A 9,917-nucleotide genomic window follows, 5' to 3' on the forward strand; every position below is an offset into this window, starting at 1 on the left:
TTATATTTCAAAGTGCTTGATATCCAAATTAAATTATAAGAGTTAAGCTCACTTCTCCCACTGCAATACTCATATAGCTGATCTTTTCTGGGCGTTCAACAACTAAAGTCTAGAGACAAAACTAAAGAGGTAACTGGGCTAAGAGAACAGACAGTATTTTGGCCCTGCCCTCCAATTCAGCAAGGACCCAGGACATGAGGGAACATTTTCTACCAGATCCGACAACTTTGGTGAGTCACCCAACTTCCTGTGCAGGGAGATTGCTGGACCCCCAGAGGACAGGAATCAACAAATGTACAATGTGCCTAAGGAGGGTCACCAAAGAGAGAAAAGCCTCCCATACTTTTACCAAAAGCAACATGGCCAAGCAAGACTGTGACCCATCCTGACAGCTGACACTGACAGAGGAGCTGAGAGATTCTATACATGGTTCCAAAAGTAATGCCTGAGGAGACTTAACTGACCTTGATAGACAGCAAGAGGTTAATTTTGATGAACACAGGTCTCATTTTCACTTGGTTTTGAACACCCAGCTATCAGAGACCCCCATGGCAGGTTCGGATCTCCTACTATGGTTCAAGGCAAGAAGAAAAACTCAAAGACAGAATTAAAGAGAGAAATGGGGAGCCAGGATGGTCAATGCTGAACAAGCAGCAAAATACCCTGGCCATGGTTTCGCCGCCTACTGCACAAGCGCAAGGACCCGAGTTCGATCCCCGGTACCAAAAAAAAAAAAAAGATCCTGGCCAGCCAAAGCTGCTGATATTTATTGGTGATACAATCATAGTTAAGTTGAGGTAAAGGGGCTATGTGAAGTTGCTATGGATACATTACTGATCCAAGCAAGGCTTGTAAAAGAAGAGACAAACCATTCTTGAATTAGGAACAGACAAAATATAGGTTGTTATCAATAATTAACCTTGTCCTTTTAGTAGAAGTTTCAATTTTGGGGATGGAATTTGAGTGGGAGTCATTCTGACCTTGGCTATGTATTATCTTATATGCTTTGGTCAAACTCACTTCTTAAAATAAGTCAATTGTGGAGTTAACTCTTTACAGCCTGTACCATTTACAGCCTGCTTTGAGCATAATCAATGGGGCAGTCTGCCACACCCAGTAAAAAAGTATAACAAAAACACATGTAAAAACAATATAAAAAGGAGCTCCAATTGCTAACCCCTTCTGGCAGTTTCCAGCTACCAACAGTAGCTGACCACTGTTATGGTTCATTAAGAAAAAGACTAGTGGAATCTATAAAAATTCAACAAGAGTCTTTAAATTCTTTAGCTAAGGGCTGGGGATTTAGCTTAGTGGTTCTGCTGCCTGCCTTGAAAGCACAAGGTCCCAAATTCAATCCCCAGTACCAAATAATAAATAAATAAATAAATAAATAAATAAATAAATTCTTTAGCTAAAATTGTCCTTCAAAACCACCAAACTCTCCATCTTCTTACAGCTGAAACTATAGGGACTTATGACAAGAAATATCAGACTTACAGACAACTACTATCAGCACAGAGTACTACAAATGGCACACAGGAGACTACCCTGACACAGGCTTTCTGTGAGCAAAAGGCTGGATTTATTTCTGTCTGGATGTAGACAGGCTGAGATCGTGAATTATTTCAGTGATTGGCCAGGGATGAAATTAAGTTTTTACAGAGTTTCGGGATGGGGTTATAATTCTAAGGAATCTGGGGTGGAATGCTTGAGGTCAAAGTTCCCAGGACCGTCAGTATGCAGGGATGCAGATAATACCAGACTTCTCAGTGCTGGGGATATTGTATGTTCTGTCCTAATTTTCTTTATGGCCATTTGTTCTGTCTACTGAGGACAGTGTGGCCCTTTAGTGGTCTCCTGTTGTTTGTTGAGGGCTACATGTTGATTAGAGGGTCTCACTGAGGTCAGACATGACTGGTTACAATTGCAATTCCATTCCCTTAAGAGTAGTTTGTGGGTGTGGCTCTTTCCCCAACCTGTCTTTCCATTCTAGTGTTCATGCTTTGATTATCCATGCTTTAATTTCTTAGAGAATTTGTTCATCATTGCCTAGAGGCTCCCAAACTCCAAGTGATCATGCAGATGGAACTAAGGACAAATGTGCCGGAATCCTTTTATCAAGATCCACTAGATCGACCTTGCAAAGAGAGTTCATAACTGCTAAACTGCAACATGACTTCTAGCCAAGGCTCATTAGAGTAGGTCTCTGGAGAAGGCCCCTGACTGCAGTTTCCCGTATACTGACCCTTCTCAGCTTGAAGCAGCTAGATGGAAACCATGCCCCTTCTTCCCTAGCCAAATTTAGGGATAGCTCTTCAGAGGGCTAATATTAAAGACACCTGAGTTAGTTAAAATATGATAAACAGTCAGTCAGGGCTGGGCCCTGGAGAGAGTCAGTACAAAAGATAAGAATATATTACAAGTGTGGCTGGAGGTGCATTCATTGACGGTCAAGCTACAAGACAAGGAGAAATGACTACACACACATACTTCCCCTAGGGATGAACAGCAGCGACTGACATTCTAAACAGGCGTCAATCACCTCAGGTGTGGGACTAAAACCTCCCTAGCCCATTCCTTCCCAGAAAATCCTTGCTCACTCATGTACACTTGCTACATGACTTGTTTCCCCATTTAATCCCCATTTAATCAATATTACCTAAGCGACCATACTTGTAATCCTATTGGTTGACTATAGCTTTGTCCCACCTTGTACCTGCCTCACCTTGTGGCTTTGCTCTATAAAACTCCTTTGACAAGCAGGGTCCCTGGGCAACCCACTTTCTGGGGCCCCTTCTGTCTCTCTTAGACAGAAGCAATAAATTCTTCCTACTCAACCTCCATTGTTCCTAGAATTCATTCTTCGATTTTAGAGAACACAAACTCAGCATATTGGACATCTAGCAGCTTGGGAGTTATAATATTTCCCTTGTATTATTCAGAGGTCTATATATCATCCCTATATCGTATGCCCTATATCACCAACACTCTGGAAGGCTGAGGCAAGAGGGTCACAAGTTCAAGCCCAGGCAACTTAGTGACTTAGCAATACCCTGTCACAAAATTTTAAAAGAAGAGGAAGAGGAGGAAGAAAAGGAGGAGGAGAAAGTCAGATAGCACTATTTCTGCATCAGTCTTGGAGATGCCAGGACTAGCATGAGAATGAGCCCCTGCCTGCCACATCCTGCACACAGGTGCATCATAAAAGGAATGAAGGAGAACTGCTCCACACCTTCTGGGCTCTCAGTGGACTCCGAGGAGTGAAAGGGCCAGAGAGAGAAGTGGAGGAGGCTGAGGGGACTGCTCCAAAGAGGTTGCACTCTGCCAGGGTCCTCTTCCCTTAGGCTCAGGGCAGGGCTGCTATCCCGCAACCCTAATCCTAGTGAGGAAGTTCTCAGTGGACACCTGGGGGAGCTTTGAGCTGCATCCCCTGATGTTGGGAAACACAGAATCCTGGGGTCTGGCTGAGGAACAGGAGAGAGAAACCAGGCTGTGGAAATGCAGAGTTCAGAAGGCTCTGGAGACATGGGGCAAGCAGGCTGCTGCGCAGGGATGCATGGAACTTGGCAGTGCACTGGGGCCTCCTGCATCACGCCAGGGCAATAGGTGGGAGAAAGCCTCGGGTCCTGTGCAGCAGGTCCTCCTAGAAGGGCATGAGCAGAGCCTGTACAGCAGGACACCGGAAGGCTGAGGAAAGAGCTGAAGAGATGACCTGGAATGGAGGTGAGTCAGAAGAGCTGCAGGGATCCAAGATTCCTGCGCAAGGACCTTGAGAGAAAGAAGCATCTGGAACCATTCTACCAGGCCTGGGGGCCATGAGCTCCACCCATGGGCAAGGCCCACACAGCATGGAGCCACCAGATCATGCAGTAACACGCTCTCCTCTGTCCCTCAATCTCTGCCAGACCTCACCGGGGTGGAGAAAGAGAATGCAGCTAGCAGGTAGGGGTGAAGATCAACACAGGAGAAAGAGAAGCCAAGAAGTGGCCAGAAGTTTTGTCCAGGGCTGAAGGAAGCGCAATGCCTCCCCAACCCCCAGTGAAGCTCAAAGAGCAGGTAGAAAACACACAAGAAATTGCATTTGGATTACAGCATGAATGCTGTTCATAGCAGTCAGTGGCATCTGGCCACAAAACACAAAATTATCACCTACAGTGACCTGGAATGAAGTGCCTATTGAAAGCCAGGTGCTGGTGGGCTGAGGAGGGAGGATGAGAAGCTATGAGGTGAGCAGTGAGCTGTTCCATCCAACTGCACAAAAGGCTTTTTTTAAGTTTAGAGAAAAAAATGACAGGGTTAGGGATTTCAATTCTCACTTCAAAGCATGGTCAGTGAATGAGGACATTTCTGTGACTTCTCTAAAAACTCATCTCATGGAGGCCCAGGCCTAATGAAGCTGAAATGAGAGGTTGAGATGCATTCTAAAGATTGATGAAGTACAACTGGACTGAATTCACAGCCCCACCGAGCCTTTCCAACCATTGACTGGGAAAATCGGTTCTTCCAGTAAGTACCAGATTGGACATATTTGGGAGGTGTCAGGTAACTCCAAGTCTAAAACCCCAGAACTCACAGAACCCCCTGGGCCTACAAAAACAGCCCTTCCTCTCCTCCTGACAAGGTGTGGTCCTATCTTGTTCAAAGACCCTGGAAGGAGCTCCCTGAGGGTCACCTGGCCAGGGGATGGACGTCCTCATGAACTCCTACCTCTGCTCATGACTCCACACCTGCAGCTAGTGTCAGATTCTAGCAAACTCTGAAATCAAAATCAAATCTAGGCAGGAAAGGCATACATCCCAGAAGATCAACAACATTATGAGAAAATTCTCAAAGAGTGATGGGAAGAGAATGTGATTTCAGATTGGACCAAGTTCATCTTATAGATTCCCTCATTCAAAATTGTGGATTCGGTGCTAGAATAAACAACTGAAAGAGATTAAACTTCTTATTTGGCTATTTAAAACCGAGTCTCGGTGTTGGCCTGTACTTATGAAGCTCAGATTCCAGATACTTCCTTGAGGTAATGTGGAAAAAGGAATTCAAAGCTTTAAGGAGACAGAAACATTAGAGAGAATTTATAATGTCTGGTCTACTTCCCCTCCTCCAGAAAAGCACATGCTGTTGGGAGAGAAGCACCACATCTGTAGGCCAGGGTGGTAGTGGTAGCTTTAACTTTGAGAGGCAAGTGCCTCCTGATTTCTGAAAAGTTATCAGAAGGATTTGTCTTTTAGGGATACCTAAGGGCGCCTAACAGATCCAAAGGTCCCTGGGGCTGGAATAGATATATGGGCACTGAAGTCTGATTTAATGTGTGTAACAAAACCTAAGTCCAGGGAACTGAGGACTGACTACTCACCATGGTGAAAAGTACAGTGTTCAACCAATTTCCAGACCTGAATCACTTTCTGAACTTAGAGCCCCTTGAAAAAAGGGGGAGCAGATGCCCTGGAGAACAACCCTGTAATGAGCCTCAGGTGCGTGCTGATGTTTCCTCCTACCCTTCAGCAAGGACATGTGGGACCATTTGCCAGCAAAGTAGGCCCTGGGAGGGGACTTCTAGAACTTTTGGGGATGATGTGATGTGATGATGATGAGGAGGAGGAGGATGATGATGATGATGATGATGATGATGACGACGACGATGACGATGACGACTATCTCCCAGCTAATACTAATCCCAAATGCCACCTGTGCCTCTCTGGTAGCTGTGTGGGAGTTTACGGGGAACACGTGATCATGGGGCTCATCACAGTGGGACCATCTGCAGTAATCCCAGTGGGCTTGAAAGCCCACATGATAGCTATTTCCTTGGTCACTGATGTTGATTCTGCAGGATCTCTTCTCCCTGGTTCACCATGGTCTACCCAGAGCCAGTGCAGTGGGATAAATGGCACATACAGTATAATAACTCTGTTAGCTACCTACTGTGAGGTAACAAATTACTACAAATATGACAGCTAAGCATGACACATGTTTAGTGTCCCACCGTCGTGTGGGCCAGCGGTCCAGGCCCATGATGGGTCCTCTACTCCAGGGTCACATCTGGGCCATGGTCATGAGCTGGGCCAGAGCTGCAGTGTCGTCTCCAAGTTGGCCTGGGGAAGGATCCGCTTCTCAGCTCACAGACTGTTGGCAGAACTCAGCCCCCCATGGCTGGTGGCCTGAGGGCCTCATTTCTTGCAGGCTGTTGGTTGGGGATGGCACTCAGTCCCTGCCATGTGGACCTATCACGGGGCAATGCTTGACATGCAATGGCTTCATGGAAACTGCCAAGCAGCATCTGCTAGCGCAAAGGACATTACAATCTTCTTTTTTTTTGGTACCAGGGATCAAACTCAGGACCTTGTGCTTGCGCGGCGGGCACTGGAACCACTGAGCTAAATCCCCAGCCCCTGACATTACAATCTTCTACAGCACACTAAAGCACATGCGGTCACAGACATCACATCACCTGTTGGCTACAAGCAAACCACGGTTCCACCTGCACCAGCCAAGGGAGAGAATCACACAAACACAGGAGTCCCGGGAGGCAGAGATCAGGGCAGCTGTCCCAGAGTCTGTCCGCCTCAACACTTCTTCAGATGCCCTCGTCAGATCAGCAAGGCTGGGGCTGTCATCTAAGGAAGGCAGGATGGTCAGTGTCTGAGATGCCAGAGGGGCCTCGGTAGCCTTCATTATCCAAGTCCCTGCTGTTGCCAAGCTGCATAGGCAACCAGAGGTCAATTTAAGAGGGAAATATCATCAAATACGTGAACAAATATTTCTCCTCTTAATGCTAGTCTGTGTGCTTGTAAGTCTCATCCTGTCAAGAGGCCTTTTGCTAGTTGTGTGAGGCTATAATGTAAATACAATTAAACTGAGCACAGAGACACTTCAGGAAAAAAAAGTATCTGAACAACAGAGGCTTGGAGAGGCTTTGGGAAAAGCGATGAAACTCTCGAGTAATTTTCCAAAAATTATTCTTGTTTTGATCAGGTTGGGAAATTTGTGTATAGAAGACTTATTCTGCAATCATTTTTGGAAAAAACATTGCAAAATGATTCAGCAAAATATATTAGTTTTTTCATTCTAAGACTATCACCTAGGTCCAAAGCAGCCTAAATAACCTTGAATATAAGAAAAAGATAACAGAGTCTTATAATTTTTTTTTTTTTACCATTTACTACACATTCTAGTTGTGTGATCTTGGCCAAGTTACTTAGCTTTCCTGTGCCATTTATAACATGAAGATAGCAATAATACAGCGCCTATATCACCTCTACCCACTCTGTAAGCCTGGCGACAGGCCAGGTGATTTTGGTAGTCTCTTGTGGTTGGGGTAAGGCAACCAGATGTCCCATTTTTGTCTCTAAAACATTAGTCCTTGGCATCATAAACCAAGGCAGCCAAGTAATTAGGGAAGCTCAGAGGTACTACAAGTTTAGTCAAACTGCTTTTGGGGAGAAGCTGCCTAACTGGATCCACCCTAACGCAGAGACCAAACAACATACCACACTATCTATCAGATCCAATAGCATGTCACCAAGATTAATAGATAGGAAGCAGTGAGCTCAAAGCCGTATCAAACTAACTCCAAACCCCAAGTTGACGCCTTTTCTATAAACTTTTTTTTTTTTTTTTTTTTTTTTTGGATAGAGGATGAGGACTTCTCTGTGGAGGGAGAAGAAGCCTAGACAGAGAGAAATGTAATAGTATTCAGAAAATACGGGGTCAGTTCAGAACCCAACCATGCCAGCGGCCTTCTTCCTGCTCACCTTTCTCTTCTTCAGCCAACCCTTCAGTCCCTAGCTCTCCCCTCCCCACACGAATACCCTCTTTGTGCACCCCAGGGTGCTGCTTGAGGTCTCCAAACAGCCCCCTTGAGTGCTTGGGAAGAGAAACTAAATCAAGAAAGCAAGTAATAAATCACTACTGAGCCTCCTTCCAGCTGCTGTGTTTGAACAAAGAGAGGAGCTCACAGCGAGACGCGGCAGTGTTGGAGTTCACTTTCCAAACACACCGCTTACTGTGTTCACTCTTAATAAGCCAGCAGAGCACGACAGACTTCCGAGGGCCTGAGGAAAGGGTCACAGCTCAGCAGATCGATGACAAATGCCAGCGGCTGAGTCCACGCGTGTGCAAGCCCGGGATGCTGAGCTGCTCTGCGGGCCGGGAACACTATTGGGCACCAGGGATTCTGAGCACGCAACCTGGTCCCCAACTTAAGCAAGTCACAATATTGGCTTCCTCCACACATGAAGGAGAGAGTGACCCACTTTCTGTGGCTAGGCTTGGGAAGGAAAATGATGTGGCAGTGTCCATGTAGTATGGTCTTTGGAAAATAACAACCATGGAAGAAGGGAGACATAATCCCATAGCTGGTGCTGGGTATAGTTTGGAGAACATAATACATTCACATCATGCCATTGTGGAATTATTTTGATTCAGCTTTGACTGAAACTAAAAGAGACATGCCAGCTGGTGTGTTAACGGGAAGGCGTGTGAGAGGATTACCCCTTTGACAAGAGTATGTGGAAAATTTAAAATCATGGAGTTGTATTTCTCTTCTCAGTAACATGAGAAAAAGGGATTAGAGCATATTTACAACCCCAGAAACCTCAGAAAAAAACAAAGAATAGCCAGGTGTGATGGTACATGCCTATAATCCCAGCACTTAGGAGGCTGAAGCAGGAGGATCACTGTGAGTTTGAGGCCAACCTGGGCTACACAGTGAGGTCAAGGCCAGCCTGGACTACAAAGCAAAACTCTGTATCTAAAAAAAAAAAAAAAAAGAAATAAAAAAGAAAAACAAAGAATAATAAATATTATCCAGATGGGTCAGTCAAAGGTCTCAAGTTTAGATGTTATTATATCTTACAATCCTAATTTTTAACATTTAAAGTTTTAAAAAAGAACCTCTCCAAAATAATTAACAATCAATTGCACTTTGAAACGCAATCTTTAACCCTGAGTTTATGACATCTACAAAGATTATAAAATATATTTGTTACATGTGCTAGAATGTTGGTTGTCAGAGATTAGATTTACTCCTAGAAGCCAAGCCCGAGACAGGGACCGCAAGTGTGTGATTTACTGGAGGAACACACCAGGAGAGAGGGAAGGAGCAAAGAGGGCAGAAGGGACTCAGCTAGGGTGGGGTCTCTCACTACAGACAAGTGCCAGCCCCATCCCACAGCAGAAATCACATCTCAGAATTGTAATCAGTCACTGGCTGCTGGTTACAAGGCGGAGTATGGAAATTTCTGACTGGCTGAGGCCATTCTCTGGAGGAGGAGGAAGTTGTGAAGGTTCAGCAGGCAAAACTCACCACCCCTGGGGGATGGGTGCATCCTCAGATAAAAGCACATGGACTGCACCAGCCATAGCTGTGAGCTGAGCTCCCGCCTCCCTGTATACTGCCCCCCCCACCTGCAGCCCCACTAGCCTGACTTCAAGCCTCCTGCCACCATAAATACAGAACAGAGTTTCTTCATGGCCAGTCATCGTATTAGCTTCCTCCATTAAGTCTGTGAAATAAATACTTTCCCCTGCAGATTCAAAGACAAATACAATGGAAATCCATTTTTCCCACAGCCACAGACAAACAATTAGAGTTATACAAGTCTTAATAATATTTAAAACCCAAACTTTGAGAGAGTGGAGAAAAATAAATCGAATTGAGTATTTTATGATCATTCTCAAAAGAGGATGATTCTTTTTTTATAGCCTGAAAGGGAGGGAAATCAATATGGAAGAGATCATAGGGTTTTATTGTGTAAAAATATAAAACTTTAAGCCACCAGAGGAAAAGAAAAACCAACACTGCTCAGATAAAATTAAAAGATAACAACAGGGCCGGGGATTTAACTCAGTGGTTCTGTTGCCTGCCTCGCAAGTGCAAGGATCCGAGTTCGATCCCCAGTACCAAAAAAAAAAAA

The sequence above is a fragment of the Heterocephalus glaber genome, unplaced genomic scaffold (assembly GCF_053883595.1).
Source record: "Heterocephalus glaber isolate CG9 unplaced genomic scaffold, H.glaber_assembly_v1.0 deba00001572, whole genome shotgun sequence".
Classification (NCBI taxonomy): Eukaryota; Metazoa; Chordata; class Mammalia; order Rodentia; family Bathyergidae; genus Heterocephalus; species Heterocephalus glaber.